This window comes from Canis aureus, chromosome 18 (genome assembly GCF_053574225.1).
Source record: "Canis aureus isolate CA01 chromosome 18, VMU_Caureus_v.1.0, whole genome shotgun sequence".
Taxonomy (NCBI): Eukaryota; Metazoa; Chordata; class Mammalia; order Carnivora; family Canidae; genus Canis; species Canis aureus.
The window spans coordinates 19,329,351-19,344,235 of record NC_135628.1 but is presented as its reverse complement, the minus strand read 5'-3'; the positions used below and the strand labels follow the sequence as shown (position 1 = coordinate 19,344,235).

Genomic DNA, 14,885 nt, shown 5'->3' with positions numbered 1-14,885 from the left:
GCATGAGGGCATATGTGAGTCAACAGGTCTCCCTGAAAGGTTCTTGATCTTCTGGTGCTGTTGAGGATCTCTGAGGCTTGTCATCAGTAAATCCTGCTACCATATTGCTGTAAATTATCGGAGTATTATTTTAAAATAAACATAGTGGGTGGGAGAGGGGTTAATTACAAAGGGGCTGAAAGAACATTTTGAGGTGATGGAACTGTTCTATATGGATTGTGGTGGTATTACATGACTGTCTCATTTGTCAAAGCTCATAGAACTGTGTATTAAAAAGAATAACTTTTGCTATCTGTAAACTATAGCTCAATAAATCTGACCTCCTTGAAATAACAAATGAATAAGTACATAATTTGTGAATGAACAAATGAATATTCCTTTCACTTGTCCCTAGCTGTTTTGCCAGCCAGTGAGCCATTTAGATAATGCCTCCCTTTCAAAGGAAGGACACCACATAGTCAACTCCAGCCTATGAGCTCATGATGCCAGTAAAGCAGTTCCAGAAAAAGCAGAGATGGTGTGTGTTTCCTCCTGAGGCAGATGACCTAACCCTCCAGGTAGCAATGCCCTTATATGGTTAGCACAGGTAGGGAAATACCTGCTTCATGCTGACTCACCAGATAAAAAATCATTTCTCTGAATGAGTCAGAATCAAAAGTGTGTTCCAAAAAGTCTCAAATGTCCTGCATCATGAAGGGCTTAGAGCACCAATCAGGGTACCTGCTTGCAGGGTCATTCTGGCCGTATATGGATAATATCCACAACCTGCAGCTCTTATTTCCAGGCATGATCACGTTAAATTCTAGCTCACTCAACTGCGTGCTCAGGTACAGGAAAAACTTATTTAAATTTATGCTCTACTAATGTTGCTTATTCAGTTATAGGTAAACCTAATAATGGTAGAACAAAGTGCTTCAATGTTAAGTGTATATCTGGACATTTGGGGAGTGTGTGTGTGTGTGTGTGTGTGTGTAAGGATACAGAGTTAAAGCAGACTGGGGCAATGTAAAATACCACAGAAAGTAGGGGTTTCCAAGGAAAACATGGGGAAACTCTGTATGTGAATCTAATGTATGCTATAGCTTTTAAAAGGAAACGTTAATAGTGAAACATGCCCTCAAAGGGCAAGCCAGTAATAAATTTCGTGTCAGAAATTACCTGTCAGTAGGATTATGTTAAATAATGTTGAATTGTTATTAGTCGGAGGGGAAAGAGGAGAGTAACTTTCTCAAAAATGTTCAAAGAGTGTAATGTTTCAGACACAAATCCCATTATTGTTTAACAGGATTTTTGTGCTTAACCCTTCTCAAAGATGTATTGAAAATTTTGGCCATTTTAGTTCATTCCCCAGAGCAATCATTATAGGAAAAGAAGCCACTGTTTCTCTACAGGAATTTGGAATTACCCTCAATGACCAGCGTATCTTATTAGACATCCATTGCAGAGCAGCCTCATTGGTCACTGTGTAACTGCTCGCTGGAGTGACAGAGGAAACTGTCTTCACTTCTATGCCTTAGCAAAGCAATAATGAAATAGTGGGAGGCCCACTATTTCAACATTTTGAGCATGTTGGCCAAATAAATAAAAATATATGTTTTCCTTTCAAAAAAAAAATCTCATTGCAAATGTGTGACTGCCTAAGTATTTTTAAGGTTTGTTGTAATATATTGGGTCTGAAAATGAGGACGCTCACTAAGCCAGGGCCTACGACCCTGCCCTAGAAGCAGCAAGGATGAGGGACTGATGGGAACAGAGTGTCACACACACTGAGGCCTCAATGTGAGCTAACACATTGTCATGAGGTCCTTCACAAAGGGCCACTTATGACTCATAGGTGTCAAATCATCATCCCTACTCCCAGAATAAAAGATTGTTTTGACTATATGTGAACTGAATGAAAAAATGATTGCTGCATTGGATTGGGTTTTTGAAGGACAGAGCCAGAGGTAAGCTTTGGGATCCTTTCATGTGTTTTGATTTGACCCATTGGTTACTGGTCATTAACCTGCCCTGGGTCCCTTTAGGCAATTGTCATATTTGATGACATATTTGATTTCATGGCATTCGGACAAAATCTTGCCAGTGAGTGTCTGCACCTTGGGCATTTGTGGAGATGTTTATTTCTTTAGGTTGTCAAATGTCAATTTTAGTAAATGACACCCCCCCCCCAGCAGGAATTTACAAATGGCCTTGGGGGTGGCTTCGTATTGGATATAACCATTTTAAAGTGCAAGCCAGTGTGTCCTTTCAGGGGCAACTTGCAATCTGGAGAGGCTTCTTGCCAGCCTGAAGCATTCAGATCTGCTTTAGGAATGCTCTATCTTGGGGGTAAGGACAATGGTATTTTAAAGCTCATTCAGATGGCAGGCACTGGTGCCCTCCATTCAGGTTTTGATTCTGTGGTTATGGAATGATCTTTTAATTATATTGCCAAAGACATAGTCTCCCAATGTCCTGTTTTGAGTTAGCTAAAACATACCGAGGCTAGGCTGTTGTTGTTACCTCTAATGTAATGAAACCGAGACTAAGTCTGTGAAACCACACTTTTCCCTTGTGATATCACCCTCACCACCAGCAGGACCCCTGTCCTGGTCTAGTCTAGCTTCAGTCAAAACATATTGGATATTCTTGTTATCACTTCTGAGAGATTCCTCATGTCCCATTCATAATGAAGGTCCCCTGCATTTCCGGGAGTTTCTGAACTTCCTGTGAAATCCCTTCCTGCCTTTCAGATTTGTTTTTCTTTTAACAGTTGAGCAAAAACTGTTTTTTTTTTTGTTGTTGTTGTTATTTTTTTTTTGTTATAATTCTGAGCAAAACACCTTTAAAATCTTTTTGTTATGGAAAATTTCAAACATGTTTTAAATACAAAGATGAAGGTAATGACCTCATAGATCTATCATCAGACTGAAACAGCTCTCGACTCACCCACCACCAGTCATGTTTCATTGGTGTTTCTACCCATTTCCAGCCTGCCCCAAGGTTGTTTGAAGCATAGCTCAAGTATCATAGCATTTCTTCCCTGAGTATTGCAGCATGTAAGAATCAAAAGTGAGTATTCTTTAAAGAAAAGTAGAAACAATACTGTTTTCTACCTAAAAAGTTACCCATGGTTTATTAATATTTTAAAATACCTTTCAAATTTCCTTGATTGTCTCATAGCACGTTTGCCCTTTACCTTTTTTTAATTAATTAATTTTAATTAATTAATTTTAATTAATTCACTTTATTAAAAACACTACAGTGGTAGCCACAGCTGCAGTCTGGAGCCTCTGCAGGGAGACTCCAGTGTGATTCTGTAGGAAAAGGTCAGTTGAACTCCTAATAGGGAGATTTGGTGACCCAGTCTCTCTCTAGAAGTCTGGGGTGAGGTAGCTGCAGGTCTTGGATATGGCATCAAAGGTCGCCTTGGCATAGTTGTCTAAGGTGTCAGTGCAGCCCCTGGCTGAGGTTTGACAGTCCTCCATACTGGCCATTAGCAGCAGCTTCCGGAGCACAGAGGCAGAGATCATACTGGTGTCTCTGGGGGTGAGATGAGGTGTCCAGTGTGGAGGCAGGTGCTGGCAGGGACTTCCTTGTCTCATTCCCCTAGGAGCCTCATCACACAGGGACAACTGAGAGCTTCGCCAACTGATGGCCCCAAGCACAGCAGTGGCTACCTCCTTGGAGCACTTAACACCCAGACCAACATGGCCATTGTAATAGCCCCAGATGGTGACAAATGCCTTGATCTTGGTTCACTGGGTAGTGCATGTCTGATCTTACATGGGCATGATCTTCAAACCTTCTCCCGAGGCACATCCATAGGAAAAAGCGAGTGATTTAGGACTCTTATGGGCAAGAAGAGAAGAGAAATATCCTATGGACATTTGATCTTCATGCCCTTGCCCTGGTGATCCAGCTTGGCCTTGCTTCTTCAGGCTCCAGGGTCTAGGCCAGACTGCCACTGCTTGCTACTCCAGGGTCCCAGGAGTGCTTGTGTATCTTCAACATTTGGTGTTTTCCCGGAGTAAGAATGCCCTTTATTTTCATCAGAATTGTTCAGTCCATACATTGAAACTGGTGACATGTCTTCCAAGACACTTCTAAATCACAAACCCATGACCCCCTTACCTTGATTTTCCTTGCAATTGATTTGTTGAAGAGCCCATAGACTTTGTACAATCTGAATATTGTTGATTCCATTTTCATGGTGTCAGTTTAATAAGTTCCACTGTTTCTTGTATTTCCTATAAGTATTTACTGGCTTTCTAGACTTGCTTTAGAGTCCAGTTCAATTTTTTTTTGGCTATAGTAATTCATGGGCAATGTGGCATGGGGCTTCTGTCAGGAGGTATCAACCTCTGTCTCTTTTTGGGGTGTTGGCAGTGATTGACAGTTCTTCTTGGACCCGTTATTTCTTTAGGGATTGCAAATTGGTGAAGTATAATTCTATTTATTTATTTTCATTTATTAGCTGGAATATTTCTATAAAGAGAACCTACTCACAACTCTGTGGCCACCCTGAAGTCCAGTTCAAAACTTCTTAAAGTTTGTGTCCCACTCATTTTAGCATCAGAGAGATGTCCTTTAACCTAATAAGTACCCAGAAACAATTCTTCATAAAGGGAAGTATCCTGTAGGAGAAAACAGTAGGCCAGTGTCTTGGCAGTCTTGGTTCTACCTCAGAGATCTGTATAGTGTTGAACAAACTTTGTAATTGATTCCTCAGAGCTGGTGGTCTCCAGGCCATTACCTATGTGTCAATCAGAGAAGCAGGTTTTTTTTTTCCCCTAGTGGCATTTGAACAAATCAGGCCATGACTTTTAAAAATTGTGTAGGGGCACCTGGCTAGCTCATTCCATTAAGCATCCAACTCTTGATTTTGGCTCAGGTCATGATCTCAGGGTCGTGGAAATTGAGTCCCACATAGTGGGGAGTCTGCTGGTCTCCCTAGCCTTCTGCTGCTCTTCCTCCCTTGCACATGCTTTCCCTCTCTCTCTAATAAATAAATAAAATTTTTAAAAGTAAAAGATAAATAAAAATTGTGTATTAAGAGTCTACTACTAAGGTCTCTTCCAGCTGAAACATTTTGTGATTTTCATTTAGGATAAACAAAATACTAGTCTGTGCCAGGATATTTAGGAATCAAATGACCAAGAAGAGCTAAAATGTTATCTCTAACAATCTGATGTATCCATTCATTAATTTGCTTGTTTGTTTGTTTATTCTTTAAATTAAACACCTTTTGGGGATCTCCTGAGGTACCATTCCTGAAGCTTTAGCCTGAATTTCAGGGAGTTGAGGAAAGGATGCTGGGATTCTTGGAAGTCTACTAAAATCATCCATAAGAATGATTCCATGTATTTGAGAGCCAAATTTGGATTTTTTCCCCCATGGAAAGAATGATTCCATGTACTTAAGAGCTAAATTTGGAAATTTCCCCATGGAAAGTGTCTTTGCTATGCAGAGCCAGCATAGGGGATATTTAATAACATCCCTGAGAGGGAAAAGCAATTTAGAAGAACATCTGGAGAACTCTCATTAGTTGTTTACATGATAAAGTTAATCTCAAACTGTAGAGGAAAAATCCAATCCATGATACTCCTACACCTTTTGCTTTTACCCAGTTACTGAATGCATACAATTTAGAAGCATGCATGAAGTCTAGTGACAGCACAGTCCCAGGTTCCAAATAAGAAATGTGGACTCTGATTTCCCATTGATGTGCCTTATATCCCATCTGGAGCATGGGTAGTAGATGTGGCCCACGTGGAGGGGATGCTCAGGGGAAGGAAAGCAGAAAACACAATTCCAAAATCCACCACTTGACTCATGCTTGGCTTGTGGCAGGAGCAGCATGAAGATCAAGTCAACAGTCTTCACCTTTGAAACTTGGAGCAAATAAGGGGCTTCCCTTCACCACAGTTACACCCAGTCATTAATCATAGAAGGTGCTGCTGCTTCCCTGGCACCGAATAATTTCATAATAGGATCTGTTCCTGACAGAAAATGCTGTGAAACAACCTTAACAGTGATAGGAGGAGAAAAGAGCAATGCTACATTTAAAAAATTCAGAGCCTTTCTTGGAGGCCATGAAGTTCTCCTTCAATTTCATTATTGCCAGCAAATATTTATTTATTCACTTGATGAATATTTATTGAGTGGCTTGTTTGGGTAGCATGCAGTATAGGTGTCACTGTGACACAGGGGTGACAAGAAGCAGTTCCTTACAAACCAGCAGGGCAGAAATGGCTTGCACAACCCATCATGAAACAAGGTGAACTTTGACAGCACTGCATTAAAGGTGCACACATGAAAATTTTATGAGGACACAGTAGGAAGAGATTAGTTTTGGAGGGAGGATTGAGAGGAAGTGTAGTAAAAGAGAGGAGCATTGAAGCTGAACTTCAAAAACTGAGTAGAACTTCACCCAGGGAGGCTGGCAGGGAGGGGGCAGTTAGGGCACATGCAGTAAGCCGCCAGGAAAGGGCGCGGAGAACAACTCTTCTCACTTGGCATCTGGTCTTCCTTGAAGACATTAGAGCTTGGAGTCCATGTGTATGTCACTGGGTGAGACCTTGATGCTGAAGAAAAAGGAGGAGATGCAAGTTTCCCCTCATTTGTATCAACTGCACTCCTACTGAACTTGCCCAATATTAGCATGTCATCTCAAACTACTATCATCATGAGCCTTCCCCTGGGAAGTGAAGGAACACCAGGTGTTGGGTAAGCACTCAACGCTGGCTAGACAACACCTCCAACTCCTTGATTTCTGCATCGCAAGCTCCCAATGGGGTCAGACTAGAGATTAGAATATAAATGATTTTCTCTATTTGATGCAGTCAGAAGGCAGGTATAGCTCAGACATTGCAACTTTCTCTTCAAGATGATGCATTCATTCTCTATATGCACAGTGTTTTATTATTTACAAAGACAGGATGTATTTTGATTCTTGTTACATGGTTTTTCATTTTCACTTTATAGATAAATACATCTAGGGGCTCATTTGTTAAGATAATAAAAATAACTGCTCTCATTGAGCACATTGCCAAGTCCTGTCCTGAGCACTTTACATTGATCTCTTTGAAGCCCTTATATTGTCCTATGAGGTAGACCATTGTTGATCCCCTCTAGAAAACAGGCACAGAGAAGTTATAGAACTTGTTTAAAAGCCTACAGATAGTAAATTGTAGAGATAGGATTTGAATTCAGCCAGCATGGCTGCAAGGTTGCACTGGATGGCCTATTACAGGCTTAAATTCCTTAGGTCTGGAAGAGAGAGGTTATCAAAATCGACCATTCACCCAGCTGACCGGATGCCTGGGTATCGAAGGGAATGTTTCTCAATGGTGAATGATTCTGCTGGACAAATGCCTTCTCACTTATTGGCCTACTATAGCAGGGTGGGTTTTGAAAAAACTATTAAGGAAAAAGTTGTTTGGTGCCTGTTTATTTTCTCCTGTCATTCTACAGTGGACGGACACCATCCTCTTCAGTGAAAAAAACCACACATCTAAATCTGCCTCTGTTCTTCCAGAATGACAGTGAAGCAAACCTTGGGGACAGAGGGCTTTTCCAAGTTTTGTGGTGAGCTCAGGCTCCTGGGAAAGCAGCACTGAGCACAGTGCTGGAAAACCTGGATTGTGGTCACGGGCTAGAAGTGTGATGTTGGGCTAGTTATTTTGCCCCTTTGAGCCTCCAATGACTCTTCTGCCTATCTCATGTAAAAAAATTATAAGAATTAGTCTTATCTGTAGAACATAGTATAAATGTAATGAGTTACTGTTGTCCTTTAGCGTTTGTAGCAAGTGGCTACTTTTCTGAGGTCATCCTCCTGCCTCAATGCAACAGACTTTTTTAAAAATGAGATTTGACAACAGCTTGTAAACTTCTGCATAATTTAGCCATCATTATAATAAAATGGACTTGACTTAATAAAGATACTAAAAAAATAACTTTTAAGATGACATAATAATTCATCCCTTAAGGGTGGGCTAGGAATGTATTTATATAGATAAGAGAAACAATTTTTGCAATATTCTCATATATTTTTCTAGAAAATTCAGAATAAGTTACCTTTTCAATGTCTTTAGATTTGAAAAGATTTGCACTTGAGGAGATTAAGCTTCAGAGACAAGCAGAACTTCTCTACAATCAGCAGAGGTAGGCTCAAGTGCTGGCTCTACCACCTACTGCTCTGAGACCTTAGGCAAGTGATTGAGTTGCACTTAGCCTTGTTTTCTTACCTGAAAAATGAGTACATATATCAATTAACTTTATAGGTGTTTACAAGGGTTAAATGAAATAAAACATTTGAAGCATGGTCAGTGCTCAAATATTGTTAATTTTTTCTGAAAAGAGCATGGCTCTGTTGTTGCATATTGTGGAATTAGCCTCTTTTTTGAGCTTGAATAGTATTCCATTGTATAATACATTTTCTTTATCCATTCATCTATAAATGGGCATTTAGGTTGTTTCCACATTCTTGCTACTGTGGATAGTGCTACAATGAACATAAGAGTCTTAATATCTCTTTGAGATCCTGATTTCCAGTCTTTTGAATAAATAACCAGAAGTGGGATTCTTGAATCACATGGTAGTTCTATTTCTTTTGAGGAACCTTCATACTATTTTTTTTTAAGATTATTTATTTGAGAGAGAGAGAGAGAGAGAGAGAGAATGCACGCGGCAGGCAGGGATGGGCTGAGGGAGATTGAGAAAGAAGTTCAAGCAGGCTCTACGCAGAGCGCAGAGCCCAACCTGACACAGAGCTCCATCTCATGACCCTGAGATCATGATCTCAGCCAAAATCAAGAGTCAGATGCTTAATCAACTGAGCCACCTAGGTGCCCCCTCATACTATTTCCTGTAGTAGCTGCAACATTTTGCATTCCCACTAAGAAGGTACAGGGGTTCCTGTTTCTCCACAATTTTGCTAACACTTGTCTGGTTGTCTTTTGTTTTGACAATAACCATCATTAGTTGGGTCGCCTGGGTGGCTCAACAATTGAGTGTCTGCCTTTGGTTCAGGGTGTGATCCCAGAGTCCCAGGATCAAGTCCTGCATCAGGCTTCCTGCATGGAGCCTGCTTCTCCCTCTGCCTATGTTTCTGCCTTTCTCTCCCTCTCTCTCTCATGAATAAATAAAATCTTTTAAAAAAAATAACCATCATTACAGGTGTGAGGCGTATCTCATTCTGGTTCTGACCTTCTCTGGTTCTGATTTCCCTGATGGTTAATGACATTGAACATTCCTTTTTGTATACTTATTAGCCATGAAAATATGCTAAGTGAAACAAGCCAGTCACAGGAAGACAAAAACTGCTGATTCTACTTATATGAGGTATTTAAAATGGTCAAATTCATGAAATTAAAGAGTGGATGGTGGTTGCTACAGGCTCGGGGAAAGGTGAAATGGGGAGCTATTAATCAATGAGCATAAACTGTCAGTTAAGTGAGATGAATGAACTCTAGAGAATTGCTATACACCGTACCTATAATCAACAATACTGTATAATAAGGAGCAATAATAATATATAATAATGTGTAATAAAGTATAATAGTACACTTAAAAGTGTATTAAGAAGGTAGAATTCATGTAAAGTGTTCTTACAACAATAAAATTTAAAAATTTTTTAAATGGTCCTGAAAATTGGGAAGGTCTGACCCTGCTTCTAAATAATAGGGAGAAAATATATTCCAATATAGCTATTCATATCATCCTCACAGAATCGATCAGTTCTTAAGTCTGATATGATGTAAGCCTAATAGTACATTTTTAAATTAGATGCAGAATTGGCTACTGACCTTCTGATAATGTTTAAATAAGAAGTTAAACAAAAGAAATAAATAGATAGGAAGACAAAGGCATTAACATGATAAATTATTTTGTGCAGACTTATCAATAACAGGAGCCTGGTATCTTACTAGGTGAGTCCCCAAATAGTTGGTCTTCCAATATCATGTAGGATAGGATGTTCTCATTAAACTTCAAACTTGGATCTCTGGGAATCCTCCATCTTAAATTAAACTAAATCCTACTCAATAGCAAACAGATTTTGATATAATATCTTAAACTGATGAGTTGGCTTAAATTATTGTTTGATTTAAACAATAAATAAAAGTTGTCTCCATCAAACATATAGTTGGAACCCAATCAGCAGAAGACGTAAAAATTAATAGCTTAGTGGAGTAGTCAATGCCAAGTTTTTGATTTATTCTCTGTTATTGAGGTAGTAGAAATAGAAGGAAACTACTCTTTGGAAATGCCAAAAATAACTGTTCCAGAGCCCTCTATGTTGCTTTGCTGAAGTCTTTGTTTGGGAGCCATCTGATGAGAAAAGCTGCATTGTAAGGAATTCCTTTCATTTCTTCAATAACAAAATCCAGTTGGAAGAGGTGATACCATTTATAACTAATGTCTCAGTGAACAGAGCTACAAGAGAACTTTATCTCCAGATCTTCACACAGGCATGGTGACTAATGAAAGATCATCATTGTCTCTGGAAAGAATATTCTTGAGTGATAAATTTGTTCATAGTATATGACATTTCTAGGTAAAATTTGTATTTGGCCTTGTAGAGACACTAGGAATCAAATAATCAGAAAATGCCTATTCTTTTCACTTTTCCATACGTGGCCCCAGGCTCCTCCCAGTTTGACCCTCTTAATGGCATCCAGGGCCATTGTAATCAAGGGGAAGGAGGTCAGATTGATCTGAATTCAATAATAACCACTTTAGAGTTTGGAAATGTCTGTATAGATTGTCATACCCTCTGCCATAGAAATGCTGTTACCAAAGGGAGAATCAAATGAAAAAAGAAACACAGCCTATGATCCAGTTGGTATTGAACATGAAGAAGTGCTTGCTGGCATTAACATTTTACAAAACCAACAAGAAATCCCTGAAATAAATTCCACCAAAACTTAGTCCCAAATTTGGAATTGAATGCTAATTGGAAAAGTTATGTTAAATCTCTACTTCCAAAATAATTTCAGAATGACATGAACATTTCCCCGTGCCTAATATGGCAGCATCTTCTAAGGGCCACCAGAACTGAGTGGCCTTGGAATTGTGTAGTGAGACTGGAGAAACCCCTAGGGATGCCCAGACCCAGACCATTCATGAGGTCCAATCTAGGCTTGGCTAGCCCTGGGGATTCAGAGGGGTCACAGGGAATCCTGCCTTTTGGGTAGAATAATGTTTGCCTGGTCAGGTGGTGTGTAAACTATTACTGGAATGCAGGGTTACTGAAAAATGCTGAGAGCCAGAAAGTTTGTGTTATGATAGTTACAAACAAAGGAAAGTATTTACAATGTTCCTTTTGCCCCAAAATAGATTTTACCACTATACAGCTACAATGGAATGTGTCCATTCATTTCTAAATGGGTTATCTCCTACCCCCATGCTTAGGTCATAGTTATTTCAAGACTTCCATGTGACAAGACCTTCACACACCAAATTCAGTAGTGTCACCTTCTGAACAAAGTAGCTGCATGCGCTGTGGTTTTTCCCTTGTTTATTTTGTCTTGTTTTGTTTTACACAGCCTGTATCACTAGCCTCCCAATCAAGGTCAGTAGATTGAATTCAACCCCATTCGTTTAAAAGAGCGATAAATTCATGCCAGCACCATGATCTCACCCCCCTGAGTAGCGGAATGTGTCTGTGGTGTGCTGTGAAGTCAACCTTCCAGATGCAAGTGTCCTTGTGACCCTGAAACCACACCTGAAAGACAGGATGGTGTCATCCTACCAGCATGAATTCTGACTGCAACTTAATTAAGGGCAACATGTATCCAGAGGTGAAAAGAAAATGAAAAATGCCTGATTTATTGTCTTAATTGAGGAAGACCCTGTAATCCAAATAAACTATATCGATGGAAAAGACTCATCCCAACACCAGTGTGCAGTTTCCTAATATTTGCTGCCAATTTGCTATCAAGTAGATGGTTAGGAAGTCTCGGGTGGATTCTAATTGTACAAGGGCCAAAACAGATCTTATTGCCAAGGCGGAGGTCAGTGATTAACATTGTGATATGAAGTCATAGTCCTTGCAGTACAGCTCTTTACACTGTGCCAGGTTTGAGATCTGTGTGCAGGCAACGTTGACATGTTTGCTTGTGAGTGAAAGTCAGGTGAAGAGGGTGGCAAATCCTTGTCCCTACATGAATCCTTTATTTATTTATTTATGTATTTATGTATTTATTTGTTTATTTATTTATTTATTTATTTATTTATTTTTATTTTTTTAGATTTTATTTATTTATTCAGGAGAGACACACACACACAGAGAGAGGCAGAGACACAGGCAGAGGGAGAAGCAGGCTCCATGCAGGGAGCCTGATGCAGGACTCAATCCCGGCACTCCAGGATCATGCCCTGGGCCGAAGGCAGGAGCTAAACCGCTGAGCCACCCAGGGATTCCCCTGACATGAATTCTTATATACATAAACATTCTGTCTTCCTTCCTCTCTGCCTATCTCTCCCCTCTCCTCCCATTTCCCTTTTCTCCCTCTCATGTTCTCTCTCTCTCTCTCTCTCGTCTCTCTCTCTTTCTCTCTCTCTCTCTCTCTCTCTCTCTCTCTCACACACACACACACACACACACACACACACCCTTCTTCCCTCCAATCATACCCCTTAACGATGTTCATTATATCAGCTGTGCAGGAGGGGTGAGAAAACTCCTACTAACCTGTAGCCATCAGATATGTCTCCCGAGGCAACTATTTACAAGACTGAAGACATGCTCTAGCATTCAAGGAGTACCCAAAGAAGTGGGAAACCATACCATACCATCACTGCCAGGGCTGAAGAGAGCAGAATTGAAGCTGACACTTTTAAACATTTTATTATGTGTACGGTGTGCTTTATATGCATTACCTTATAAAGTCTCACATCAGCCTCCTGGGGTAAGGACTATATCCCCATCTTACAGATGAAAATGAGGCTCAAAGATATTAAATAACTTATCTATAGTTATATAGATTGACTCTAAACCATTGTGCAGTACAAGTCAAAATGCTCCTAACTACTTCTTTATAGGAGCATGTATGGGATGACCACCTGTGATTCTGCACCAAATAGTCGCTCCCTACATGCTTATGAAGATGGATAGATCCGTAGTAAGTACAGGTCCGAGTGTGTGCTCATCGATGGACACTGGCACCCGTGCATACTACTCATCCTGCTACCAGATGTTCTGACCTTATGGTAGCCTCTGGTTATATTCTAGTATAATCAAAGAATCTTTATATTTCAGAATAGCTTTATAGATCAAACTCTGCGCAATCTGAAATGCCTCTTCTCTGATGAGGGTTAAATGGGTGTCTCAGGCCAGTGCTTAGTTCACGTTCTATAAATGGCTCTTATTCCTTGATCTGACTCACTGTATGTATTACAGCAAAGTCACTTACAGATCAATTTATTTTTAGAATCTTAAAGAAACAGATTCTACAGGGAGTGTTTGTTTCTGACCACAGGCTAGTGTGAGTGAAAACATATCTCAGTCAGGAACTTTCTTTCTGTTTGATTCCTCCGCCTGTGGCTCTCTGTTAGTGATAGGTCTTTTTGTATTTTGTGTTAAAATGTTTTGAATGGAAGAATTTTATGCCAGCATCTCACATAGTAAAGGAGTTTTGTGGTGTGCAAGTGGGTGAGCCTTTTGGGGCTTAAACAAAATAATAAGTCAGAAAAAAACGAACACAGTTAATATTCAGAAAAAAATATATGCATATTTCCTACTTTGTAATAGAAATTTTCTCTAAGACTGACACCCAGGAATCGGATAAGAACAATGGTGGTGATGGTGATGATGATGATGATGGTGACAACTATCACCACCGTTAGTAGAGATTCTATGGATCTATCTATTAAATAAATATGGCATACTGCCCTCTACAGGTATTCAATCTAAACCGGATGGTATTAAATTCATAAAAATAGAGAAAGCATTCTCAAATACACAGACCAATACAGAAATACAAATTGAATATTGAGGCCAGTTAAATAGCAAAACCTTTATGCTCTATAGGCCTAATTTGTGTGAATTCTGAAGCCAGAAAAGAAGCAGGCCTTTAGTAACTCATTTATTTTAATTTACTCTTTTGAGTTTTTGAGTATGTGTATTTGATGTTGAAATCAGGGAAGAACAACTGGGAATTTGAGCTAGTTTTTTGTTTATACTTGAAAAAGCTGATTGTTGTTTGGTTTGGCTAAGCCCTGTTGTTTTTTGCTAACACATACTTAATGAACAGTTAATAATAACAGGTTTAGAAATCTCAACTTTTTTGCAGTTCAAAATGGTTGGATTTTATACTGCATTTTACCAACATTTTAAGATACTAAGCTGCAAGGCTTTGTATAAATAGAGTGTCTGGCTGGCTCCTTCTTTGCCCCTCTACCTCTCTGCCTTATCCCAGTCAGTAGTCTTGTAAGCTTAAGTTGAACATTTTCTCAGTTTACTCTTTGCTCTTCCTTTGTGGGGATATGAGCCAACAGAGGAAAAAATCGCTGGGCAAAGAGTCTATAGAACTGATTTCTTTTTCTTTTTTTTTTAGAACTGATTTCTTGTATATGTTCTACCCTCAAGTTTAGTTTAGATTAGCTTGGCCTAATGACTAGACAGCCCTTAATTTTATTCCTCTCTTATTAAAGAAGGGCCGATTCAGATGGTCTGGAGTCCATTAAACCTACCTTTCTGGGAATTTGTGATACAGGCCAGTGAGTGCTTAGGGCAGTGATGATGAGCACCAACTTTGGAGCAATATTGGGCCCATGCCTAGCTTCCTCCACCCACTTGCTGGGTGACTGTGGGCGAATCCATAATGTCTCTGAGCCTCAGTTTCCCATCAGCAAAATGAGTACAATAGTATCTGCTTCATTGGTATTTAGGGAAGATTTAA

At 39.7% G+C, this 14,885-nt stretch overlaps 1 protein-coding gene and 2 long non-coding RNA genes across 8 annotated transcripts in view; all 3 read left to right on the top strand.

Annotated features, from left to right (window-relative positions):
• Window positions 1-14,885, top strand: part of CREB5 (cAMP responsive element binding protein 5) — a 494,841-nt gene that overhangs the window by 285,502 nt on the left and 194,454 nt on the right. The window lies entirely within an intron of this gene.
• Window positions 692-14,885, top strand: part of LOC144288678 (uncharacterized) — a 33,668-nt gene continuing 19,474 nt past the window's right edge. Inside the window, exon 1 of the long non-coding RNA XR_013356646.1 lies at window positions 692-827. This is a non-coding gene — a long non-coding RNA (uncharacterized LOC144288678). The remainder of the gene's footprint in view (window positions 828-14,885) is intronic.
• Window positions 1,847-12,093, top strand: LOC144288676 (uncharacterized). Its single transcript, XR_013356644.1, has 3 exons — window positions 1,847-1,946; window positions 8,076-8,145; window positions 11,529-12,093. It is a non-coding gene; the product is annotated as an uncharacterized LOC144288676 (long non-coding RNA).